This window comes from Miscanthus floridulus, chromosome 8 (genome assembly GCF_019320115.1).
Source record: "Miscanthus floridulus cultivar M001 chromosome 8, ASM1932011v1, whole genome shotgun sequence".
Taxonomy (NCBI): Eukaryota; Viridiplantae; Streptophyta; class Magnoliopsida; order Poales; family Poaceae; genus Miscanthus; species Miscanthus floridulus.
This window is the reverse complement of record NC_089587.1, coordinates 77,900,372-77,917,332: the sequence shown is the minus strand read 5'-3', so window position 1 is coordinate 77,917,332 and position 16,961 is coordinate 77,900,372. Positions and strand designations below refer to the sequence as shown.

Here is a 16,961-nt window from a genome sequence, read left to right as displayed (position 1 = left end):
GGTGAGGAAAGCATATTTATGCACAAGCACAATCATGATGCATGCTCGTCCAATTCGTCCTCACAAAATTGCCAGCCTAAGGTGGCAATCACGTTCTATGTCGGTGGCATAACACGTACTCTCGATATATAGCTAGTCGTCAGCTATATTCAATCTACGCATTCGTGGTTAGCGTACCTGCAGGCAAATTCATTGCAACCCATCCCCACAAGAGATAAATAAGCACACAATGAAAGCAGTAAACTAAGATACTCTGCATATATACATCCCCAAATGTATATACTTCGATATCCATAGCTACCCGATAAATATACCCGCAATTAAGTACCTTCATATATACATGTGTGTGACATGTAAATATTCCAGTAACCACAGCTAACTTTCCCCTAGACCGACAGTTGGACGGTCATGCTCTCACAACTCACACTTACCTGGGCGTAGAGACAATTGATCCATACATTACCATTCAAGCGAATGGCATCCATACAATAGCACGCCGTATGGACGACGAAAGTAAAAACCCCCAGGTTAGTACTTAGATAGCCACCTAATAGTCCTTAACTGGGCATAAAGGAGGATGTCGCTAGCATAGTTTTGCAAATTAGTTTTTGACAAATTTGCCTGTAGCTAAAGTTTTAGTTAAAATAGGCTTTTTAAAACCAAAACTTTGTTTTTAAAACAATGTACATGACAGTATTATGCTTAATCTTGCTCTGATGCCAGCTGTAACAGAACCGCCCAATTTATACAAGATCAAGTATGTCTGTCCCCGCTTAACACGTTGACACGCGCATACTCTCACTTATATAAACCCGGTAGTCCGCCGAGTGTCCCGAAAGACCTCGGTAAATCAACATCACAACCAAGATCGCGTGATTAAGCAAATACACATCACATACGTAGGGTTGCAGCGGAAAATAATATTACAAATGGATTCACAAATAATAGTACAAGTTTGGGTTTCAAAACTGATTAGTGAAAACAACATAGCTTTCAAAAGGTTACATTAATATATGTTCCAAATACATTGCTAGCATAAGTGACATCATCCGACAAAAGCATATAGATGAGAAGTAACTATAGAATCACCGAGCCACCGGCGGTTAGCCACCATCTTCACAGGCCGAGAACTTCACCTGCAACATGGTGGGATAAACCCTGAGTACGAGAAGGTACTCAGCTAGACTTACCCGTCAAAACCAGAAATAAAAGACACCAAGGATCATGCAAGGCTTTTCAGGTGGGCTAGCTTGACACAGTTGCATAAAAGAGCTTATGATTATAGTAACCAATTTAAACTTAGCATCCAGCTTATCATTATTTACCTGTCCACTAGATTAGCACCTATACTAGAGCACTCACTTATTAGGAGCAAACATATTAACCATAGCAGGTATAATAAGGCTGTCATCATCATATCATCATTTCCGAACCATTAGTTATTAAGTGTATCTACATTGGAGATAAGCCCGTCAAGTTCTCACTAACCGGGAGAGACGGCGATTCGAATCCGAATTACAACTCAGCTGAGGGGGTATTCCTAACCCTCACCCTGGCCATACTTTGCAAGAGTAGCGTGGGTCGCCTTTGGGACATCTCAGGAACCAATTAGCGGGTTCGATCAGCGCCAGCACTCTCAGGGATTACCCTTCTGCCAGGACGATCAGGACTTTTAAATCACCTGCCCTTGGACTCACGCCTACGGCTCCCTTCCGAGGCGCACTTTATACTTATCGACTCCCGGCCTGAGGGTGAGCACTCAGCTTCGCGGTCGGTCTTTAGGCCGGCCAACTAAGAGAGAGGCAATGCGTCAAACGATGAACAGGAAGGCTCCAAGAATCAGTCCTTAAGCGACACGGACAGAGTCACTGCAAACCGGTAAGCCCCCGTCCGGTCTTCATTTCAAATTAAGACTGGTTCTTTTTCCACGATAGCAAATATAGCCAACCGTGCCACATGTATCATCCGTAATAGCTCGCAGGGTGACAGGAAAATCACTCGACTTCTACCGCATTTAAGCAGGGCTAAGCACCTACTCGAGCCTGAGCTACATAGGATTCAGGGGTAACAATATCTAGACAAGGAATTGGGTAACCAATACAGCAAGTATTTGCATCCAACACCTAAACTTAATGCAACAATATATATATATATATATATATATATATATATATTATATATATAATTATATATATATTATATATAACAATAATATTGTACTACATTTCAGAAATTAGGAGGCTTAATATGCTCCAGGGCTTGCTGGGATCCGACACGAATCAGTCAAGTTAGCTTGCTCCGTCTTGACGACGTCTCCACTCTAGGGGCATGCACTCCAGGGTCCCTTCCATCCTCGGGAGGGATCCACCAACACCATCTTCGGGTTTGGCTTCCAACATCTCGTCCTTCACGTGGTGCATCTAGCGTACCTAGATGAGATGCAAGATGCAAGTGCATGGATATGAAGAATAGTACCATGAGACGCATCACAAATAGCAAGCAAGACAAGCATCGTTTACACTAAACACACTTAAGTACTTTGCGATGCTTAACTTAACATCACACAATCTATCATGCTAAGATAACAAAGAATATTATACATGGCACATAAGTCTCACAAGATCTCAGGTGTATTTAACTTAATTACCAAGGACATGAACTACACCTAGCAACATGCAAAGCAAGTCAAGGTGAAGCAACAACTATAACCGGAATATGCCAATTTCTGGACTTGCAAACAACAGCTTCATAAATCAATCATATCTGGAGTTTTATAAATCCAAATGATATAAAACAAGACATTCTGGAAAGCTTAGGGAAATTATCCACATTTCATCTTTAATCATCTCAGCATGATTCCCAAGTTATCATGACCAAACATGCTAATCTTTTAAGTCTGCGCAGAATGTAATCAAAATCTGACAGTAGACTTATTAAGCATGCAACTCCTAAACTATCAGGACCTAGGATCATGAAAATTTAACACAAGCAAGATAACGATAATCATCTACGATTTTTGTATTTACCAAAACTTACAGTAAACATCATTTACACCATGAAACTAGTTGCACAAGTAACACTTGCACCAGCAGCCTAAACAGCAGAGGCACAGCTATAGACAGAAAACTTATAGGAACTTTAGAGAAGCATAAATGGAGTTCTAGACCTCCGACAAACATGATTCTTAACTTTATGGAAGCTTATAAAGTTACCTACAACTTCTTATTATCATCTTAAGATGATTTCATAGTAACAAGGTCAATTACACCAAGGAAGACATCTATATCCAAACATGAACAGAAACTGATATGCTACTTTTAAACAGCTATAAGTTGAGTTCCACATGTCCAATAAATATGGTTCTGGAATTTTTGGAAAGCTTAACAAATTTGAACAACTTTTCTATAAACATCTAGAAACTAATTCTGCTACTAACAAGGTCACACATGGCACACAAAGCAACCCATGTCTGGGTTTGGGCAGAAACTGCCATAGTAATTTAAACAACTATAGCTAAACACATACTTAACCAAAAATTGTGCTCTTTAGCTTTTTGAAAAGCTTATGAAAATTACTACAACTCATTTATTATCAACAAGGCATGATTCATAACTTAACTGAGCCAAACAATGCATACATGCAGAACTGTCCAGAATAGAAGCAAAGCAGCATATGTCATTTGTTATTTTTTCATATCTCTAATTGATCAAGCCTAAAATCCTGAAATTTTACCACACATCAAACATCACATGAGTTAGCACGCCACAAAAATTTCACTTCATTTGGAGCCCTACAACTGCAGTTATGAAAAAGACAAATACAACTAGAATAAAAACCTAGATGCATAAATCCATTTTCACAGCTAAAATTTTAAACTAAAACATGAAAGATTATAGATCTACTGCCATAGAAAACTTCACAAGGATTCCAAAAAGTCCTCATTGCTATTTTACGAATTTCCTATGATTTACTATGAAGTTTCAAAGTTTTACCCGATTTACAACAAATAGGTCCTCGGAAGCACTATTCACTTGAGTCAATGACATTGCAGTTAGGCCCCTGACTTTCGTCGAATTCTAGTAAACAGTCCCTGGCGGGATTAGGAAGCAGAGGAGGCACTGTGTGGCTCGTCGGTTACGGTCATAGAGGGCTCGTCGGCGATGGTGGAGCGGCGGCGGCAGCACCGGGAGGCCCGCGCGCACTCGCCGGCGGCCTCGGCTCGGCCCGAGGTGGAGCGTGGAGGGCTGGCCACGCGAGCCAGTAACATCCACGGCAGCCTCGCCGACGGCAGCGGTGGCAGCGCGCTACGGCGACGAAGGAAGGCAGAGGATGGTCGTGCGAGGCCAAGGAGAGTACGGCGGAGCCGGTGACGGAGGATGCAGGGCTGCCAGGCGCTATGGAGGCTGGAAGAATGACGGCGAGGTGCACGGCTTGGCAGAGCAATGGCGACAGCGGTGGCTTCGCTCTCGGTGCTTCAGACGCGCGTGAGAGGGAGAAAGCGAATGAGGGCGAGAGGAAAAACAGACGGACGCGCCCTCCATGCGGTTGACAGCGGGCAGCGGCGCCAGGCCGGCCATGGCGCGTGGCAGCCACGCGGCGACAGCGGCCTGTTGCCGGTCGGCCACAGCATCCCCTGCTGATTCGATTTCAAATACTGAAGCCAAGGATTGAAATACCACCTAAAAAATGCGACTGAAGGTCCATTTTCAACGATCCATAACTCCAAATCTGTTCGTCCTTTGCCACAATTTCAGTAATACAAGATGTAGAGCTACATGGGAACTACAACTTTGTCAACATGAGTTAGAGCTGGATCGACCTAGATTGGGAGTTACATTGTTTCCAAAGTATGAACCCCGAAACTGTAAAACAGCTTAACACTTAGCAAAATTTGCTAAGTCTAAAACAGCCCCCAATTCTGCCATGTGGGCCACTTTTGAGGGTGTTCTGATCATTTTCATGAGATGACCATAAAACAACTTTTGTTCCTTAGCAAGTTTACTACAACTTTGCTTAAGGGTGCTCCTCCATGCAAACACTCCAAGCTGCATTTTTTAAATAGTCAAACAAAACTAGTTCTAGGGTCAACATGAGTCAACTAGGGCTTAGAAACCTAATTTGGACTAATGACCTTTATGAACATTGTTTCCTAATGACATTATAAATGTAGCTAGGGTGTTTTGGTGGGTCACCACATTCATTTGCATGTGATGCAATTGCTCTAGCTTCTCAAATTAATTTAAACATGCATTTGCAACACATGGAATGTTAACTCGAAACAAGCGAAACAATCCGTTGAAACACTGGACCCTAGTACATGGGACATGTACAACCCCTCTAGGGTACTAGGCATAACACACAGACACCACAGAAGGTACAAACATACATGAGCAGTAAGTAAAGAACACCGTGTTGCAACATGGAAACATAGAATGATGCACATGTGGTAATGATATGAATGTGCTTATGTGATGCAATGCAGATGCACCAATGTAAGGCAAACACCAGGGGTGTTACACGGACAACACCCTGCAACACAAAATCTACTTTTGAAACATCCAGATGAAATATTTGCAGCATACGTATGAAAACAGATGAAACACTTGAAACATATATGTATAGCAATTGCAACATGTGCAACACCAAATCAACTTTTAAAACATCCATATGAAACAGTTTGAAACAATTGTCTGAAACAGCTAAAACACTTAGGCTTGTAACATGCGTGTATTGCCATCGCAACATATGTAACATCTCAGATTGACTTTTGCAACATTCAGATGAAACACTTGAAACATAAGTTGGAAAACGCCTGAAACACTTCGAACATGGTGTTGCCCACAGCCATGGCCTACCTGGTGAGCGACTGCGGTAACTAGCAGCTTAGGTCCAGAGGGAACGTCGATAGCAAATGGTCTAGCATCGCAGGCCTCCCCTTCCTGCCACGGGAGACAAAGTCCGGACCGGCGACGACCTCCTCCTATTGGCGTCAGGTGGTGGTGGTGTGGTGTAGGAGCGATGGGTGAGGTGGATGGGGGTGCACCGGTGGATAGGAGCGAGGCGTGGGATGGTGGCGCGGCGCGGCTGGCCATGGGGTGCGGCACGGCAGGGGGAGAAGGGCTGCGTGCGCGGGAGACGGGCGCGGGCCTGAGGCCGGACATCCGGACGCTAGTTTACCGTTACCAAGGAGAAGGCGTACTTCCAGACAGTTGTAGGCGTAAAGTGGAGCCCGTCAGCCATGACGCTGATCGACGTAACACGAACGGCGTGCTCAACCGCTCATAAAGACCAACCCCCTCTCCCCGTCACGACTCGTCAGTCGTCACCGCAGGGGGGTAGCTGCCAGCCTGCCGTCACCGCCATCGCCAATCGCCATCGCCGCCGCGTGCGTTCTCGAACGTTCCGGTGGCCTACAAATATCCGTTCCCCAAGGCCGGCGACGCAGACGCCGACGCGGTCACGCCTTCCTCCGCCGGCTGGTTCACGTTCTCGACGACGGGCGTGCGTCTGTCTAGGTGCGTACAGGACGGCGGGCGCTCAATCCGCCCACCCGCAACCTCGATTCGCTCGATTAAATTGTTTAAATCGAATCAGCGGCTATTTCTGTGGCCGGATGGTGGTTCTCGTTCCTTGGGAGGCGAATTCCGCCATTTCGTTCTTATTATTATTGGGCTGGATTTAGTTGTTGGCTATAAGTTTGGCTCAAGGGTAATTTGTTAGATATAAAACTGGATTGCCATTTTGGTTCATGATGATGATTGACTAGATGATGTTTATTACTCCTACTAGATTAGATGCGCTTGAGGTTTCGAGCTCCCTTTTTTTTCATGACTAATTCCCTAGCTTCCTTCCTTGCCAGACGGATAACCTGATCAGTAGCACTATCACATTCTTTTGGGTAATCCGAGGGATTGATAGCATAAGGTGGGTCCTGTATCAGGAACAAGATGGAAGAGAGCAGAATAGCTCGGATTTCAGTCACCTGGAGGGGCAGACAGCTTGATGTGGATGCGGATCCAAACTGTACCGTGAAGGAGTTTGGGCAACTGCTGCAGGACTTGACTAGTGTTAAGCCAGAGACGTTGAAGCTCATTGTTCCACAATCGACAAACAAAGGCTCCAAGCTGATCACACCATTTCTGATCCACATTCAAGGTTGACACTGAATGAAGCGGATATTAGCAAGGTAAGATGTGGCTAGCGCGCGCTATTTGCATACTCATTGGCATGTCGCTTGCTAGTGGATATTGTAACGGCCGCAGCTGGCAGATGAAATCATTGTGACTGATTTTTTTTCTTGATGCAGGGAAAACCTATCCGGATGATGGGGGTTTATGATGATGAAATCGAGGAGGTATCTGACAATGGCAAAAGACCTGACCAACATATAATGGATTTGATGAAGAAGAACAGCGGCTTAGGCAAAGATCATCAGGCAGGCCACAGATTTCGCTCAAACTTCCTCAGGGACAATACATCTTCTGTGATTTTCGGACACTTCACTTACCTGGGATTGAGGTTAGTCAACCCCCCTGCTCCCACCTGCTTTGTAATGCCTGGTGCTTTGCAGATGTTCCAGTTTTCCTTTACAGTGCCTTGCTTGAATGTACACTCTTCACCTCCTTCAATAGGTTCATTTGAGCAGTATGTACTTTAACTATTGGCTAATGGTTTAAGGAACTACATCAGTGTATTTTTGCACAAAGTTCTGTCTAGGACCGCATGTAAATTCTGGGAGCTGAAAAAAAGTGCTAATTGCTTTCTAGTGTCAACAATAAAATGGTTTTGGTTGTAAAACCTTGTCTAGAGCATATTTGTGCAAGTACACACATTTCTAATTTGTATGACCTTGTATGTGCAATCAGGCTGTTTGACTTAAGCTTCTGTACCTGTTTACTTACCTTTTCCCTGCCAGCTGAATCCTCCACCTTCAGAAGCTCTGAAACGAATGCACATGCTTGCATGCGACCCTGGTATAATTGCGATCATGAAAAAGGTAACGGCCTTCAAGAAGTAATCCTATGCTTATTAACAGAGTTCCATCATTTTTATTTGACTTCGTTGTTGTTGTTTTCAGCATAAATGGAGAGTCGGAATCATGACTGAGATGGCTCCTGTTGGATATGTAGGCGTTAGTCCGAAATGTATTTTAGGTTTCAATAAGGTGAACATAAACTGCTACAATTTGTATATAATAGAAAAAGTATTGCATTAGTTTCTGAAAATATACCTGTGGGTCTTATGCAGAACATGGGAGAGGAGATATCTCTTCGCCTACGAACTGATGACTTGAAGGGATTCAGGAAGTACGAAAGTATCAAGAAAACTCTACTTCATGAGCTTGTATGTAATTTTTGGCTTTGCTAAAGATTTCCCTTATAGTTTTTGTTCCACTGCATTGGGTCTTTTGTATCTTACGCTGAGTGCCTATATTGCAATTGCAGGCACATATGGTGCACTCTGAGCATGATGCGAACTTTTTTGCTCTTAATAAGCAGGTGTTTCCTAGATACTCCCATCACATTCGGTTGCTCTCTCTTTACATTTGAGTTTATTCAATTTTATATTTGCTTTAATATCTGGCAGTTGAATGAGGAAGCTGCTTCCATGGACTGGACCAAGTCTACAGGTCATATGTTGAGTGGTCGCAAAATCTTCGATTCATATGAAGAGGAATTTGTTCTAGAACCAGAGATAACTGTTGCTGGTCACAGGCTTGGGGGAGAATCAAGTTCACTGGCTAGTGCTCGTGCATTGTCAGGGGCTGCTGCTTACCAGCGTTTTTTGGATGCATCTGCTAAGGCGGATCATGATGCTTCAGGCACTAAAATTGAATATAATCCTGATGATGTTCCTGAAGATTTTGTTCATGAAACTTTGAAGGTAGAGCCAGATCCAGATGATGCTATGCATGTGGATTCAGCAGCTGGGATATCATTGGCAGGACAGCCTACTATCAGTTACTCTGAGCCTGATCCTGATGATGTTGAGAAGCATGAGAAGCAAAGTTCTGATAGATGCCTACAACCAGATTCTGTTGATTCCTCAAATGCTAATAATCTGAACCTGGAGCTGAGGTTTGATGGAAGACACCATAGCGAACCTGATCCTGATGATGGTACTAATGAAGTTATTCCGGAATCTGGAAACAAGATGGAAGTGGATAGTGAACTGGCAAACAGCATCGCAGTTTTAAAGTATGAATCTGACCCTGCTGATTCCTCAAATGCTATTGTCAACCAGGAGTTGGTCATCGATGGGAAGCATGGTGAAGAACCTGATCCTGATGATACTGCTTGTCGAGATGTTTTAAAATCTGGAAATGGGACAGAAAGGATAACAGAACAAAGCGTAAACTCCACAGTTTTGAAGTCTGAACCTGATCCTGACGATCATGTTGTTGATTCAAACAGCAATGAGGTGCAAAGGATTGAAGAATCAGTGGCAGCCCTCTGTTCACGACTCCAGAAGTCAATTGAGACGCTCCGGTTGCAAGCAACACCTGCAGAGGCAGAGTCTGCTATTCAAACACTTTTTAAGATCATCAAGAATGTTATAGAGCACCCAAATGATATTAAGTATAAGAGATTGCGTAAGGTATACTTGGTTGTTCACATTTCTCATTATTCTTGCATATTATGATGCATCAGTCATTTGCTAAAGCAAATTCTCACAAATCCTTCTCATTTCCCACATTGCAGTCCAATCCACATTTCCAAAGGAGTGTAGCAAACTATAAAGGTATTACTGTTTGCCCCACCAGTAGCCACTGCTTACTAGATTCTTGAAATGTATTCTATACTAATTGCTTAATCTCTTTTACTCCAAAATCAGCTGCAATGGAGGTTCTTGAATTGATTGGCTTCTGCGAGGATGTGATCTCAGACGAGGTTGGGCGTGCAGAGACTTACCTGGTATTGAAAAGGAATGATCCTGGATTGCTATGGCTGGCAAAGTCCTCTCTTGAAGTCTCTCTGGCTTGATAAAATTTGATACATCATGGTTGCTATTTTTCGTTGTGAATATATTTGATTATTTGAACAAGAGAACTTGCTATTGGCATGCACCATTTTCCTGTATAGGGACTGTTGTATACTTGTATATGAATACACAAGAATGTAATGCCACTTTACTTTCTGCTCGTTGTTTGCCATATCTGTGCCTGTCTTGGGTGGCTTTCACTCCCATGTGATGTACAGCAAGATACCGAGTTTCACTGATTCAGGAGTTCATTGTACTTGAATTGCCAGATTATGCTGCATTTGAAACAGACAGAAGGAGCAATTTTTTTCACTGCGAGCTTCCTATATTCCATCTCTTCTGCTCTTGATAAGCAGACACTTGGTATTTATAATGCAATTATTTTTCTAATGTCTTCTTGCAAGATTTTAGTCTGCCGTGTGCGTAGTTTTTCTGAGAGGGATGGAAGAAGGGAATGGTGCAAATGGCAGCCATTCTTAGAGAGGCCTCTCAAATAGTAAAGCCCTGCCGGCCCTTCCCTCCATTTTGATTTCTTGTTTCTCCATTTAAGTACTGGGTTTGGGTCGCCAGATGATCTTGAAGCAACCAAGGTTGCTTCTTGTTTTTATCTCCCTTTCCAGTCTGTTTTAAAAAATATACGAGGAAGATGGGTTGGTGGCTCGTCGTCTGGGCAATCTGTGCATTTCCCATCCACAGATTGTGGTCGACGATGCCTACATTTGGAACATCCAGCCTGAATTGCACTGGTACAAATTCTTGGTATCAGTTCTGAAATACAGGACGGGTCTACAGTAGGACACCATAGAGAATAGGGTGGAGTGGCAAGGCAGCACATGCCTGCTGGCTGCCCCTGGTTGTGATTTTATCATGATCGAAGAATAAATTGCACTTAACCAACAAACATCAAAATACAAGTACACAAAGCTCACAACGATTTTATTAGGATTGAAGATCTAAGAACTATAGCAGCTACATGTTCCATAATAATATCCAAAAGAGAACAATAATGTTAGGCTAGAACATGAACTCATCGTGGATAGGCGCCTGACAACAACATTTCTTCTTCCGTAGTGTATTGTCTACTTGCTTCCATAGTAAGTCCTTCAATTGAAATATAAGGAGCAACAGTTTGATCCTTTTCATATCTCTTTGTTGCTATATTATGATGAGTATGCTTCTTCTTGGTTCTCAAGTTTTCTAGTGTCATCTCAACTTCCCTCATTGTAGGCCGATCTTCTCCATTCAATTTTGTACACATTGCTGCTAGCTTGGCAACTTCTTCAACCTTTTCAACCTCTGCTTCTTCCATGATTTGAGGATCTATTATGCCAACTAGGTCACCCTCAGTGACTAGTGATGCGAAATGTGAAACAAGGCTGTCACCATCACTAGTCCGCACAGTTGGTCTCTTTCTAGTAAGTAATTCTATAAGAAGAACACCAAAACTGAAAACATCACTCTTATCTGTTAGGCGGGATGTATAATAATACATTGGGTCTAAGTAACCAATGGTTCCTTGAATGGCCGTAGTCACTCCAGTTTGATCAATTGAGATGTGCCGTGAAGCCCCCAAAATCTGATACCTTTGCTGTTAAATTGTCATCAAGAAGTATATTAGATGACTTGATGTCTCTATGAAGTACTGGTGTTGAAGCAGCTGAATGTAGATACGCTAGAGCTTGGAAGTTTCGAGGGCAATCCTCATCCGATCATCCCACGGGAGTGATATGTTTCCTTCAACATGAAGATGATGAGCAAGCGTGCCATTTGATATAAACTCATAAACCAACAGTGGAACTTCTGTCTCTAAGCAACACCCAAGGAGTTTGACGATATTCCTGTGGTTGATTTGGGAAAGAATTGCAACCTCATTTATGAAATCATCAATTTCTTTTTGTACTATGATCTTTGATTTCTTAATGGCCACTACTTGCAGGTCTAGCAGTCCCTTATAGACTATACCATGCCCTCCACCACCAACTTCATGAGATGGATCAAAATTGTTTGTAGCCTTCTCTAGCTCTCCCAAGGTAATGATCATTCTTTCACCAATATCTGACTTCTGTGATACCAATTGTTGGAGTAGAAGCCCATGATTTGCTTGAAAAATCTTTGTTTTGTCTTTTTAACCTCATGCTGCTTGATTTTACGTGCCACGAAGGGTGCACCAATTGCCAAAAGCAAAAAAAACCATGCCACCGCCGACAGCTAGCCCGATTTTCAACACTGAAATGTATGGTTAAGAGGCAATATCATAATTTGGATTCAGCTAGAAAGCATGTTCAGTAGAGAGAAACAATTTGTTAGTGATTATTTCGAACTACTGCAGCCTATAGAAATATGTGATTAATAAACACCTTATACTAATCAGGTATATATGTTTTGGGTATAGAGATACAAATTAAAAATCAAGTTACTAAAGATGTTACACATAAGCAGCATGTCACCTGAGAGGGAGCTGCAACCCCCTTTTGTGAAGGGGTCTCCGTAGGTTCCTTGCTTACATCGGCAATGGAAAGTTCCAGGCATATTTATGCAAACCCCGTAACATGATTGGAGCTCCGGATGAGCACACTCGTCAATGTCTGAAAAGATACAGCATGGTGAAAATATGAACAGGTTGCATATTATTGGAGAACCGAGCCATGTAAATTAGAGATGGATAGTAAAATTTATGAAAATGTTTGCAAACAAAATGAATCAAAAAGCGACCTAGATACTCTTTAGGTCCCAAAATAAATAACTTTGTAAGGTTCAAAATTTGTCCCAAAATAAATAATATTCTACACAAACATGGAACACTAAGCTACCTCCTAATGCAGAAGCTAATCATGGTTGCATGCAAACTATAAATACCAAATCCAATAGATGTCGTCTAGAAAAAGAAATGAGACGAGGGTACATGCTTCTTTTCAATGTCCTTAATCTGTCTAAAAATTTCTAGAAACTTATTTGTTATGGGGACAGAAGGAGTAGATAAGAACTATTTAAAGTATAGTATAGCCATGTCAGAATCAAATTTCATCATACCTGTTTCCTTCAGAATATATAACATATGGTTGGCTAGTGTGATTTTTGTATGGCCCTAGCAATTAAACAGAGAATCGAGAGGCACATTGGCGAGTGGTTTCAAACTCTTATCCCCTCCGTTGTTATGTCATATTAGCTTTGTTCAAATATTTCTATCTTTAACTATTATTTTTTTTGAAAAAAAATGTATAGGTTAACAACATAATATTTATGTTTTGAGATTTATTATGAGAAATAATTTCATATATAAATAGTTCACATTTTGTGAAACTGCTAAGTAGATTCTTTGAAATTGATGGTCAAACATAGAAATTTTTGACTTTGACAAACCTTTTTTTCTCGATCACGCAAAAGGTTTGCGTGCCTTTGTATTACGGTAGATAAAAGTTTAATACAACACGCCTTAGCGGCGTCCTAGTGGGTTAGAGAGTTTTACATAGACGCTCAAAACTCTCCCTAGTGTACTGGAAGTTAAACTATTACATTGGACACTGATTAACCCAAATGCGGCACCGGATAGGAGGCCTATAGCCAGGCTGCCGAGCGACGGCGGTGGCGTTTGCGCGCACCCACGTCGCCGTCCGGCGGGAACAACTCACGAAGCGCCTGCATGTTACCGGAATAAACCGTTGCAGATTTCATCGTATGCCTTCATGGTCGATGTGGATGGAGAGGACATCCCGCTAGTTAGTCCCAGGCGATTCAAGACAAGGTGCTCACCTCGTTGGACGCCGGGATATGCGACAAGCTCTGCGCCGCCATCCACTTGCTCCTCTTGGGGAGCGCGGGTGGTGGATGTCCGTCGTGGGCTGCAATATCTCCGGGTAGCTCCAGGAGTGGTGGCTGCCTTTGTGACTCGCTTGGTGAAGCGCATGAGGGCATCTGTCGGCACATGTCGCTTGAGGAGAAGGAGTACGGTTGACGGCGTCCGTGAGAGCCATCACCGTCGCGCCTCCGTAGGTGGCAGCCCCGACCACCGCTGGGTCAGGGCGTGCCTCGGCGTCCATGACGTCGGGCTGTCCCCCGAGGTGGTTGTGACCGGTGGTGTCCGCTACCACAGGTGACGACTGAGGTGAATCCGTCGCCCAACTAGGTAGCCATCGTCGGAGAACGGGTGTCCACCAGTGATGCATCTGCCTCCTGAGAGGTGGCTTCCGGCATAGGTGAGAACCGGGTGGTGGTGCTCTAGCTAGGCGGCTCACAACAAGCGAGGCGAGAGCTCCTCTAGCATTGGGCCGACCCACGCGGGAGGCCCCGCTCTCGCATACAGCTCTAACACCGCAACGCTGATGTCCCCTCGCTTGCTTACTCCGGTTCTGCCAACTCCCCCCTCAACACCCTACGCGGCCCCATCCGAGCTCGATGGACCGCGTGGGGCATGTGCTAGGAGGCCGGTGGGTTGCCGCCACGAGCGGACTGTCGTGGATGGTCGCACCCTTCGCCGCCATGCTGCAGCGTGCCTGGCCGCTTACAATCCCTGGCGAGGTGGCGGAAGCCATGTCAGCATAGGCAACGTCGCGACAACCGGCAAGTTGCTACTTGGTGCGAGTAGGAAAGACAGTTGAAACATCTGCCGTGGAGCTCTGCAGGAATCCTCTTGGTCTGTTGAAGCTGCTTTGGGTCACGGCGAGGCTCAGCCGAGGCATCCGTGGCTTGCATCCGCGTTGGCAGCTGAGACCCGTCTGCGGCGGTCAGAGGCGTTGGTGGGCAGGGACGCGGTAGTCCACGGACTGGATAGGCATGCCGCACACAGCTACGCAAGCGGCCTCCTGCGGCTTCCTTCACCTTGGGTCTAGCCCCTGTCGGCCAACTTCTGCTCCACCACAGCCGACAGCTGCGGCGGCCAGAAGCGTTGGTGGGCAGGGACGCGGCAGTCCACGGACTGGATAGGCATGCCGCGCACCAGCTACGCAAGCGGCCTCCTGGCGGCTTCCTTCACCTTGGGTCTAGCCCCTGTCGGCCAACTTCTGCTCCACCACAGCCGACAGAACGAGTCTAGCCGCGCGGGGGAAGGGGTAGTGACCGACTTCGCCGAGTGACTAGCGACGTCCAGGTAGGTGGGGCGATCGTCGTCGGACTCCTCGCCATCGTCGTCCGCCCACCGGCGGCATTTCGTGCGCCCTCCCGCAGAGCCCGGGAAGAACGGAGGTGCGTCCCGTGAGAGGGGGGGGGGGGAGCCTAGGGTGCCCGGCGGTGCCACGACTACCTGGCAAGACCCGGCATTGGGCTCGGCTGGCGTGTGCAGGCCGGTGGCAGCGCTGGAGGCAGCGCCCTCAGCGTCCCTGGACCCACAGATGGTGGCCGCCGGCGGCGCCGGCATCTGGCCCCGACAGAGCAGGGGCGGGGGCATAGAGGGCTCGCCGTCTGGGCAGCCAGCGTCTGAGTAGGGGCCCACGAGGTCGACCTCGGTGGCATCGGCGGCGAGATCCCGTGTTATTGAGGCGGCCGCCGGCGCTGGCCGCGCAGACGGTGGCGGCGACGGCGCATCGGCGCCCGCGCGAGCCGAGGAGGTGGGGAAAGGGAGGGGCGGGAGGTGGATCTAGTGAGAGGAGAGAGGGAGGCGAGGGTGGGCGGATGTCGGTGCCGGAGGAGGCGGCCGCGCAGGTGACACCAGTGGCCGTGCAGCTGTGCCCGCGCGCGACCGGGGTGGGGTGGGGGGGGGGGGGGTGGAGGAGCTGCTGGTGGATCTACAGAGGGAGAGAGGGGAGGGGAGGGGGAGGAGAACCAGATCCTCTGCAGTCGACCCTCACGACTGCATCCGGCAGTCGTTCCATCCCTACCGTTCCTTGCCATCGAACGGACCAGCGCTGGGCCCAGGCGCTCCACCGGCCCAACAACATGGCCCATGGCCCGTTTAGCGTAGAAAGCAAGCATCGGTCCTCTGTCGTTCTCGCCGCCGTCGCAACTCGGTCGGTCTCCTTCCCCTCCACCGCCGTCGCTCTCGCGAGCTCATCCAGCGCGACTCAGGCCGCGACGATGGCGTTGGCGTCCACGCGGCCGACGTGCGGGATGCTTCCGCCGTGGTGTGAGCGCTCGAGGAGGCCGGCCCCGTCGACGTGGTGGTTTGCAACCACGGCGTGTTCGCGTCGCGGGAGCTTGAGAGGCAGGACATGGATGAGATCATGCGGATGGTGGATGTCAACCTTATGGGCACCCGGAGCACGAGCAGTCTAGGAGTGCAGAGTAGAGAGAAGATGTAGGAGTGCAGAGTACTTCACTTCTCGTATCAATGGCAACCGAGCACGAGCAGGGCAGGTGTGCATGGTGTTCTGAATTTTGTTTGAAAACGTTGGCATGTTCTTGTTCAGATGGATCCGAAGCCGAACATGAAGAGGCACCAATTCGAGGAAGCCAAGAAGCTGGGCATCCTGTGAGTGGTGAGGGACGAGGCCGGCGAGCCATACATGATGCCCAACACGGCGTTCGACGTCGCGATGCTCGACTTCACCAACCCGGAGGCGCACGCCTGGTTCAAGAGTATCGTTCCTGCACGGGATGATGGACCACGGCGTCAGCGGCTGTATGGCTGACTTCGACGAGGCCTCTGGACGTGCGGCTGCCCTCCAGCGAGGATCGCGTCGCCGCGCACAACCGGTACCCCGGAGCTGTGGGCGCGCGTCAACCGCGAGTTCACCGACGAGTGGAAAGCCCGCTGCTATTGCGCGAGCGGAGGCGATGACGTGATGGCGGCCGCGCGGCGGCGAGGACGAAACGACGGCCTAGTGTTCTTCGTGCGGTCTTGGTTCCGAGAGAACTCCCGATGGGCGTTGCTGTTCTGGGGAGGGCGACCAGATGGTGAGCTCGCAGGCAAACGCAAGCTGTCGCGCCAAAAAAAAGAAGAAGAAACACCGCTGCTTTTTACGCTTAAGAGGCCGTGTTGTTGGGCCAGAATGACGCACGAAGGAGGTGGAGCGCCTGGGCTCAGCTGGTCCGTTGGATGGCAGGAACGG

At 46.8% G+C, this 16,961-nt stretch overlaps 3 pseudogenes; 1 reads left to right on the top strand and 2 right to left on the bottom strand.

The window, feature by feature from the left end:
* The first annotated feature begins 6,498 nt into the window (after positions 1-6,498).
* LOC136472683 (uncharacterized) lies at positions 6,499-10,137 on the top strand (annotated as a pseudogene).
* An 871-nt stretch (positions 10,138-11,008) lies between these two features.
* The window catches only part of LOC136469429 (wall-associated receptor kinase 3-like), a 9,979-nt pseudogene continuing 4,026 nt past the window's right edge, over positions 11,009-16,961 (bottom strand).
* Positions 15,975-16,961, bottom strand: part of LOC136475413 (uncharacterized) — a 1,268-nt pseudogene continuing 281 nt past the window's right edge.